Here is a 9,519-nt window from a genome sequence, read left to right as displayed (position 1 = left end):
GTGTTCTACAGTCTGATAACCTGAGGGAGGTCTGGCCTCGCGAAACTTCAGGAGGTTCATTTAAAACATCGAGATAATAACTATCACATTATACAGCTCCACGGATTGATAACCTGAGCTCACAAACGTAGCTCTCTGCAGACCGTAAATGGGATGCAAACGTGAGCCAAGGGCTCAGAGCTCCAAGCAGCTGCATCCCTGCTCCAGCACCGAGGTCACAAGAAAGCGGGGGAAAATGTCAACCCGGTGAGGTCACTCCCTTAGGCCAGGGCCCTAAAATTCTGCACCTGGAGGCTGTGCTCAGCGAAGCCTCCAGAACCTCACTTGGCACAATGGCGCCCTTAGGCTCTTTGCTCACCCAAGCCGCGGAATTTTTAGTAGTTGTCCTTAATCATGGGAGCGTTTTCTTCCAGCGCTCCCCCAGACACCTCGCCAAACCTCGCCTCTCCTAGCCTCGCCCAGAGGAACATACCCGTATCCACTATTACTCCACGTTCCCCCTCACGCACGGCTCGCGCGGAGGTGGGGATGGAGGAGTGGCTTGGCTTTTATGGACCTCGCCAGCCAATGAACGTGCCGCCTTTCTTCCGGTCGGAGAGCTGGCCAATCCGAACAGGCCGCTGTAATCTTCGGCTCTGCTCGGCTCTTTTCGCTGATGCGGGAGCTTGGGGGCCGCCGCCGCTAGAGAGACGCTTTTCTTTTTTATTTTTTTTTTTCCATGTGTTCACTTCCGGGTCCGGCGCCGATCCGGATGCCCGAGGCAGAAGGATGTTTGACCTCCGGATAAGCGAGGCGCCGCTGTGCATTCATTCCCGGCTGCATCGGTGGCGACAGCAGCGGCCCGGGCGGCGACTCTCCGGCCAGAGGCGGCGGTAGGAGGCACCGGCAGTAGTGCAGAGAGCGAGTCCGAGCCAAGCGGCGTTCCCTCCCTCGCTCGTTCCTTCCCCCCCTACCTCGCTCGCTCCCTCCCTGCGTGGCTCGCTTTCCTCCTCCGGTCGCCGGCGGGTGTGATGTGCCGCCGCGGCTGCCCCCGCCGCCGCTGACTGACGGAGCAGGGGGCGCCGCCCGCGCCCGGGACCGACCCCGCAGCTCGCGGCCGCGCCTCTGAGGTAAAGCCCCCTCCGCGGTGGCGCGCGGCCGGCCGGCCGGCCGGGGCCCCGCGACAGCCTCAACGCGGCCGCGGATCCCTCCTTCCCGGGTGGGGCTGGGTGGGCTGGGGTCCCGGGCTGGGGTGCGGCGGGGGCGGCGCGGCAGGCGGGGGCCGCGGAGGAGGAGGGGTGGGCGAGGACCCCGGCGGGCTGGCGGCGCGGAGGGAGGACGGGAGGGGCCGCGGCCCGGGGGGTGAGGGCGCCGAGGGCTGGGCGGCTGGGGAGGGGGGCGCAGGCGGCGGGCCGGGCGGGTGCAGAAGTTGCCGAGCGGTGCCGCGCGACTGGGGACGCGGGGAAGGTGGGCGAGCCGGGAGAAGGCGGGGGCTTCTGCGGGGAGGGGTTTTTGAGGTCGGGAGCGCAGCCCTGGGGCTCCTGATTGTGTCCAGACAATTACGCTCGGAGTGGGGGTTTGGGCCGGAGGGAGGGAGGCATCTGGCTGCTGGAAGGAGGTGTCAGGGGCCAACATTCATTTCTGGGGTAAACTTCCCGCTGGGGTGTCTGTTGGTGGTGGGGGCTGGGATTTACCTATTTGTTAGAGCTTTTGACTTAGCTTAAAACTTAACCAAGGCATTAGTCGAGGGAAACAAAATTTCTCTGCTGGCTACTGTTAAGGTGCTGGTTTGTTTGTTTATCCCACATGCAGGGGAAGTGACACACCGAAGCGTCGGTGCTCTTGGTCCACAGCTACCACATTTCTTTTCCGTGGGGCGGTGATGGAGATGTGTGTGTGCTCATGGGGTGGGGGTAGGTAGTTAGGCCTGTATTAGGATCATTCTAGTTTTCCCAAGGAAGGAGGAAAAGTTAATGGGTGGGGGAGAGAGAGAGAGAGAGAGAGAGAGAGAGTATGTGTGTGTGTGGGAGATGGCTACTGTTGCTACACTGTGCGAATTAGTTGTAACTCTGTTGTAATGAGTACGGAGGCTGGCCAATAAGTGACCCCTTTTTAACCTTTTGTTTTAAAACGTGGACTTTAATTGGAAAATGAAAAACCTTCTGATTTTAATAGGTTAAGAAAATAAGTCAATATTTATTTCTTGTGCAGTTACTGGTGAATGGCATTTGCTCACAGTAAGAGATGTTCAACTACATCTGAGTTGGAATAGTTTTTAAAATTAAAAAAATATTTAATTTTTAAACCCACAGATATATTTTTGAGGAATATTTGCTTTCCCTGTAAATAAAAAGTGGAGGAAAAATAATACAAATTATAAGAATGAGTTAGGGTTACAAAGATAGGAGGCCAGTTTAAGAAACCATTTTCCACCAAAAATCAAATACAGTTGGTGACATTCTTCATAACTTTTTCGGGGTGGGGTGGAGGGTTCTGCTTAGTGTATTTCATAACTCTTCCCATACTTTGTCCCGTCTGTATTCTGAGCTAAGATAAAGTATCCTTTGTATATATTAGCCCTTATTATTGCATGTAAGGTGAAAAATCACATTAATTGGCATTAAAAGGAAGGTATTACCAAATAAACTGCATGGCTTTGGCATAGATTCTCTGGAATGAATAGACACTTCAGCTTCCAGAGAGCTTGCACTCCTGCATATGCATCAGTTATTAGCACTTCTTATTAGAATGGAGACAGAAAGGTTAATTTTAATATTGATATATATGAGAATTTTGGGGGGGGAAATCTTAGAAAATGATAATCTTCAGTGGTGATTTATTGTGTTCACTGACCTCTTCTGCCACTCTTGAACTCAGAAGTTAATGCATTATGTAATTATTGACATTGTCTTTGTTAGATTCACAAAGCGATAACTCTTACCAAAATCTTCAACACATGGTATTCATTTATTCCTTCAAATAAAAAGGCTGGAATTAAAATCAAGGAATAGTTCAATTCAGCCTGGACCTTTACCATCAGCAAAGGACCTTTACTCTGGTGAGGATGGAAGAGTGGTTAGAATATGAAAATGAATCAGACCCAGTAGCCGTCCTAAAGGGGAGAAGCAGACACGCACGGAAATGATGGCAACACAAAACACCTGTGGGATTTATTAGAGGTGAATGGAAGCGTGGGGGCTGTGTGTGTGTGAGTGTGAGAGAGAGAGATACTAATTTTTAACTGGGGAGTTATGAATGACTTTAGATCTGGTAACAATCCATTTGGGCATTAAAATATTTGAATGGGCAAAACGGGATGTGTGTGTGGGGGGTAGTTTTCGGGGCAGAGGCATGTTGGTTGGGTATTATGGGCTTGTTGAGCTGCACATGAGGCTGCTGTGCTGGGATGTCTTTGTGGGAAAGGAAGCTATGAAAATAGGTGGAGATTGGGCCATGGAAGTCCAGAATGCCTTGTATTTAAAACTGAGTCAGTTTGAGGTATAAAGGTCCAAATGTCCAGATTTTATGCTTCTAGGAAGTAGGTAGGCAAATAAGGATATTAAGGTCAAGGAGACAAAGTGTAACAGAATAATCAACGTGTTATCATTTATGCTGATGGAGGAAAGCAGAGAAGTATATAATCTACAACACCATACCTGGCTTGGTCATATTTCTGTATTTGAATTTGAATATGGGTGTGTCTGGTAATTGGTGGTATATGAAATGAATCCAGGCTGTAAAAATGAGCCTTTGGAAGAAATGGGAAGCTCTCTGTTTATTTCTCTGTCCCCTCTGTAATCCTCTCTGTATTGGCAATAGGCTCTTTTTTTCTGGTGTATTTTATTGATTCAGAGTTTTTCAGAAGGGAACAAGTGGTTGTTTAAGTTTTAGAGGGTTCCCTAAAAGGATATTTCAAACTAAATTGAGGGAATGCTGCAATATTAAACAACAAAACAAAACACAGGCCATTGTATAGTTGTATTACTCTGAATGCATTTGAAGGTGAGATTCGCTATAGATAAAGTGAAATATAAGGAATCTACATACAGGGAGAATTGACCATGACAATGGGATGATAAAATGGGAAATGTTCATGGTTCCAGATAATATGTGTAAGGTTTTTAGTTATCTTAAATATTAAATGACCCTTAACAGGATTTAACCCCAAACTTTATATCCTTATCAAAGAAATACTTAGAAAAATACCACCCTCAACAATAACAGTGTTTATGTCTATGTAGACTCACCTTTCTGGGAAGGTTTTTAACCAACTGAGCCACCCAGGCGCCCCCCCCCTCTGGGAAGGTTTTTGATGGGTTTTACTAACTGTTCTTTTTAGATGTCCAAAAAGGATATATATATACATATATATGATATATATACATACACACACATATATGATATATATACATATATACGCATATATATGGTATATATACATATATACATATATATACACATATATATGTGGTATATATAAACTGAATTTATGAACCCGAGTATAACTGAATTATCATGAACCTTCCATTTAAAACACTAATACTTGTTAAAATTTATTAACTGCCGGCTTTGAAAGGGACCATAGATGATACTGTCAAGACAACTTTTTTTTGTTATATGGTGTATAATCTTTGCTTTTGACAATAGGAAACAGTCAACTAGAGTTTAAGCAACCTTTTAAAGATACAGCACAGTGCTTATTTAAGTCGTTTTTTTCCTGATTTCAGAGTCTTAAACCACCAAATACCCTTTTTTTTCTAGTCTTCCATCCTTTTCCTTCTTTGTGTTTTCTTGAGAGGTTGGCACTTAGTGGTACTGATTAGTATTGTTAGTATATGTTGGGGTGTTGGTTCTTCAAGATGGAACTTTTTTCAAAATGGCAATTTTGGGGGTATCTGTAGTTCTTTAGTTGTAGAGATTGCATAGGAATGGACAGTGTGGTTCTAGTGACTAAGCTAACTCAGAGTATCCTTTTGTGATGATGTCCTATAAGACAACCGTATTTGGGATTCTTAATAGGTAGCAATCAAGGGAGTATTATCTATGAGTGTAAAGTGACTTGGGAAGATGCTCTGCATTACTCAGAAAATAAGGAATGAGAGAGAGATATAAGGAGAGATAAGTTCTATACACATTTTTCAAGGTGCTATTAGCCATGTTTTTTCTAGCTCCCTTCTCAGAGCTGGGATTTAGAACCATAAATGTTTCCTAAACCATAGAGTTTCTTCCAATTATGGGACCTTAGGAAGGTGTGTAGTGATTTGTTCTTAAACTATAGTAAGTGATTGGTTATATTCTCACTTACCACTCCTTGCCTATCATCTTTGTTATAAGAAAGAATTCTTAACAATGATCCTGCAGTGTTTATGTATTTGGTAGAGAAGACACACACTTTGGTCATTTTCTTGACTAATAATAGATCACACAGTTATAATTTAATTTAATGAAAGTCTGTAGCTGAATTATATCCACATATGCCTAAATCACATCCACATTTTTTATAGCTTGCACTGGAAGTAAGTAAAATCTCATGTTAATCTTTTTCTTTTTCTTTCTTTCTTTCTTTTCTTTTCTTTTTTTGTTTTTTTTTTTTTTTTTTTTGTTACTCTTTTTCTTAAGATACTCATGAGTTGGGTGCCTGGGTGGCTCAGTGGGTTAAGCCTCTGCCTTCAGCCCAGGTCGTGGTCTCAGGGTCCTAGGACCAAGTCCTGCATCGGGTTCTCTGCTCAGCAGGGAACCTGCTTCTCCCCCATCTCTCTCTGCCTACTTGTGATCTTTCTCTGTCAAATAAATAAATAAAATCTTAAAAAAAATTTAAATGATACCGATGAGTTGGCAGAAGGTTGATTGGTGGGCAGAATAAGCAAAGACTTGGGAACAGCCTGTTTGAGGAGACTCTGTTTTAACTCACCTGTTCAACCCACTCAAAAAATTGATATTCTTCATTCATTTACTGCTTGATGCCCATGTGGTATTAAATGGCAGTAGAATATTCTCTAGTTTGTTTTTCAATTTTAAATCCCACTACTTACCAAGAATTATTTGTGTTTACCCTCAACAAATTGTTGATGGCACTTGTACTTAATGTTGTAACTATAATGAAACATTATTTACTGAAGTATAGAGGCAAAAAGTTATTTGTATAAGAACCTCTGGCTCCTTTGAAAACAGGTGAATAGCTAAAATAATTATAGTTAAAATAGGTGTGGGTGAGAAGACTTTAAACCATGAGGGGAACCCTCATTAAACCCTAAAAATCTAGAAAGAATCTGCAATAAGATTGCGCCTAAGTTTTGCAAGATGTCCATCCATATTTAAAAAACAGAAACTGGAGGGCGCCTGGGTGGCTCAGTGGGTTAAGCCTCTGCCTTCGGCTCGGGTCATGATCTCAGGGTCCTGGGATCGGGCCCCGCATCGGGCTCTCTGCTCAGCAGTGAGCCTGCTTCCTCCTCTCTCTGCCTGCCTCTCTGCCTACTTGTGATCTCTCTCTCTCTCTCTCTATCAAATAAATAAAAAACAAAACAAACAAACAAAAAAAACAGAAACTGGAAATCACAGGTGATGTACAATAGGTGTGGTGTTTGCAAGAAAGAAGAGTTAGAAGAGAGTGGTCTGTAGACCAATCATACTGTCTTGGGAATGTACATTTTTTTATGTTTTAGTTGCAAGAAAATGTTTAAGATATGTGGATTTTTTCATGACCCCGTTTCCTGTCTTTTTATTTTTCTTTAAGTTTTTAAAAATTTATTTGAGAGAGTGAGGGAGAGAGAGAGTGAGTATGAGAGAGCAGGGGGAGGGCAGACAGTGAGGGAGAGAGAAAATCTCAAGCAGACTCAGTGCTGAGCACAGAGCCCAACTTGGGGCTCAGTGTTACAGCCCCGAGATCATAACCTGAGCTGAAACTAGGAGTCAGAGGCTTAACTGACTGACCCACCCAGGCACCCCATGATTCCCCTTTCTAAGTTAGTTAACTTAGAAACTCTTGGTTAATTATATATTAAAGAGAGTATCTGCTTCTAAAATACCATCTATTTTTATACCCTTAGAGATTGATTTAATAGCATCCTCTTATAAAAAAGAAAGAAATTCTGGTATTTCTGCTATATTCATTCATACCTTAGGGTGAATTGTTTAATTATCTAGTCAAGTGATAAACCTGTGGTTTTCACATATTTCCCTATGTGGTCCTTGATCTGATTTTGTGTTCTACCTTTCAGCTTTTACATAGAGAGGAGCCTTCTTAGAATCCCAGCATCTCCTCAACCAGAGTAAGGACTACTGGAGTGAATTGGTAGAGGAAATTGTCCCTTGGAAGAGGAAATGCCATACGCTTGATGTCTACCAGGAGCGGTTGAGCTTGGTTCAAAGCATGCTGGTCTAGCAGCTTACAAGAAAGAGCTGGCCTCCTGTCTTGCCTGGCTGAGCTCAAGTGTGAAGGAAAACTTTCAGGTTATAGGAAAGGAGGTCCAGGTTGGGGAAGGAGAGATGGACAGGTTTTGCTATTTATCTTGGTGTCTCTGCATCTTAATGCCTGAAATGCAGTAGTTTCCGGTATGGAACTGTGAAGTATTGAGGTAGGGCTAGTTTTTCAGAGCTTTGGTCTGCCTCTGATTTTTTTGGCTCTGCTCTCCTCTTTGTGTTGGATTCATCCTCAGGCTGATAGCAAGATCACATCTAGACATGCATTGGCCAGGAAATGTTTTGCACAAGCTTGCCAGCATACTTTTCCTTTCATGTTTTATTGACCAGAATTAGGTCATGTGTATTTCCTAACCAGTCATGACAAGGGGAATAGGGTTATCATGGTTCATTTCTGTTAATCAGGATATATCCCCTGCCATTGGGGATGGGGTCGCGGTTTCCTGAGTTACATTGTGGAGGGAGGATATTTTAAAAAATTGTGGGAAGGAAGAATATGGGGAAAATGGATGTTAGAGAGGCAATCACTAGTGACCACTACATCTGCTTGTTTTGAGAATGAAAATAAATAATGCATATAAATGCACTTTGAACTTTAAAGTGTTGTACAGATGTAGTAGATGAAAGATTAGAAAGCTGCTTCTGTTTTGCACTCCTTAATATGCTCAGGGATGAATATTTTAGCAGCTTAAAACAATGTTTTTTTATTGACTATCTTTGCATCAATAAAAGCAGTTATTCAAGTTGTAAGATTATATCTTTTTTCCGTGAAACTCATAAAGTCATTATAACTTTAAATTAAAAATTCGTACCTGTAAACTTACTTAAATGTTTTTCTGAGTTGTTGCCGTTCCTCCTTCCCAAAAATTGTGCATGCCTTTGATCTCATCAGATTTCTTTCCTTTTCACACTTAGAGGACGATAAGTGAGTTGAGGAAATGGGAATTTGTCAGTCAGAGGAAGGGTTTGTTTTGAATCATGGAATCCTAGTGAAATAGGAGGAAAGGATAATTTTTACCTATCTTGAGAAGCACAAAATTGGTGGGGGAATGGGGAAACAGGAGAGAATCATAGAATTTTGGAATTGAAATAAAACAAATCATGGGAAGGTTGAGTGAAATTCTCACAGCACACTCCTGGTGGGTGGACTCTCCTTTCCTAATTGCTAGTATGATGCTCTTTCTGACCCAAGAGATAGGAGGCTCTGAAAAGTTTTGTCTGCTTTACAGTTTTGCTTGGGACCATGAGGTAGTTCTGTAAAGCAGTCAGCCAACTGCTGTTAGTACAGGTATGTATTTCCAGGGTTTGGAAAATTTTAGCTAGAGATTGTTTTTTTGTTTCTTTGTTTGTTTGTTTGTTTTTTTAAGTCAAATAAACTGACACATTTTTTAATCTTCCCTCAAGCACAGCAACACACAGACAAGTAACCTCAAACCCGGCCTGCTTAAATGAAAATGCAGAAGCAGAATGAGTGCTTGAAACAATTTATGTATGTTTAAATTCAAGAAAGTTGTTATATTAAAGATTTTTGTACCTGTAGCGTATGTAAAAAAATGCGTACGTGCACGAGCGCGCGCGCGCGTGTGTATTATACATATATATTGAGATACATGCATATATATGTGTATGTGTATAACACACACACACAGGATTTTAATTGTTGTAATTCTTCTCATTGTCATTGTGGCACTGGTATATATACAGAGTAGATCTGTCTATCCTCTGCAAAGGTATTTATGTTAATGACAGTTATTTGTAAATAGTGAGATTCGTGGTGATTTTTATTTTTACACTTTTTCTACTTCTCTATATTGTTTGGATCTTCCGCTATAATTAATCATTATTATTTACCGTCAGGAAAAATAGTAAAGTTTTTTTTTTAAGGAGGAAGAAAAGAAGAGAATCCTGGGGTAGGATGTTTTTACCAACTTAGATTTTAACAGACTTCTGCTTTTGTTTGTATATTAGCTTGGGTAAAGTATGCCTGGAATGCAGGGCTGCTTTGTAATTGTCTTTACTTTTAGGATTTTACTTTTTAAAACTATTTACCTTAAAATTTTAAGTTGAAATTGGCCATATGATACCTTTTGATACAAGTGTACTGTATGAAAGTACTGGACT

At 42.2% G+C, this 9,519-nt stretch overlaps 1 protein-coding gene across 11 annotated transcripts in view; it reads left to right on the top strand.

The window, feature by feature from the left end:
• Nucleotides 1-661: 661 nt before the first annotated feature.
• The window catches only part of CSNK1G3 (casein kinase 1 gamma 3), a 117,557-nt gene continuing 108,699 nt past the window's right edge, over nt 662-9,519 (top strand). For 4 of the 11 annotated variants that reach the window (XM_047729991.1, XM_047729988.1, XM_047729990.1 and 1 more), the window contains exon 1: nt 663-1,109. The gene's annotated coding sequence lies outside the window, so the exon portion shown is untranslated. Of the gene's footprint in view, nt 1,110-3,134; nt 3,159-9,519 lie in introns of those variants that run through there. The other 7 variants (XM_047729996.1, XM_047729994.1, XM_047729995.1 and 4 more) reach the window with 3 other exon arrangements.

Source organism: Lutra lutra, chromosome 5 (assembly GCF_902655055.1).
Source record: "Lutra lutra chromosome 5, mLutLut1.2, whole genome shotgun sequence".
In the NCBI taxonomy this organism is placed as follows: Eukaryota; Metazoa; Chordata; class Mammalia; order Carnivora; family Mustelidae; genus Lutra; species Lutra lutra.
The sequence above is the reverse complement of the archived record's forward strand: the minus strand, read 5'-3'. Positions and strand labels throughout refer to the sequence as shown.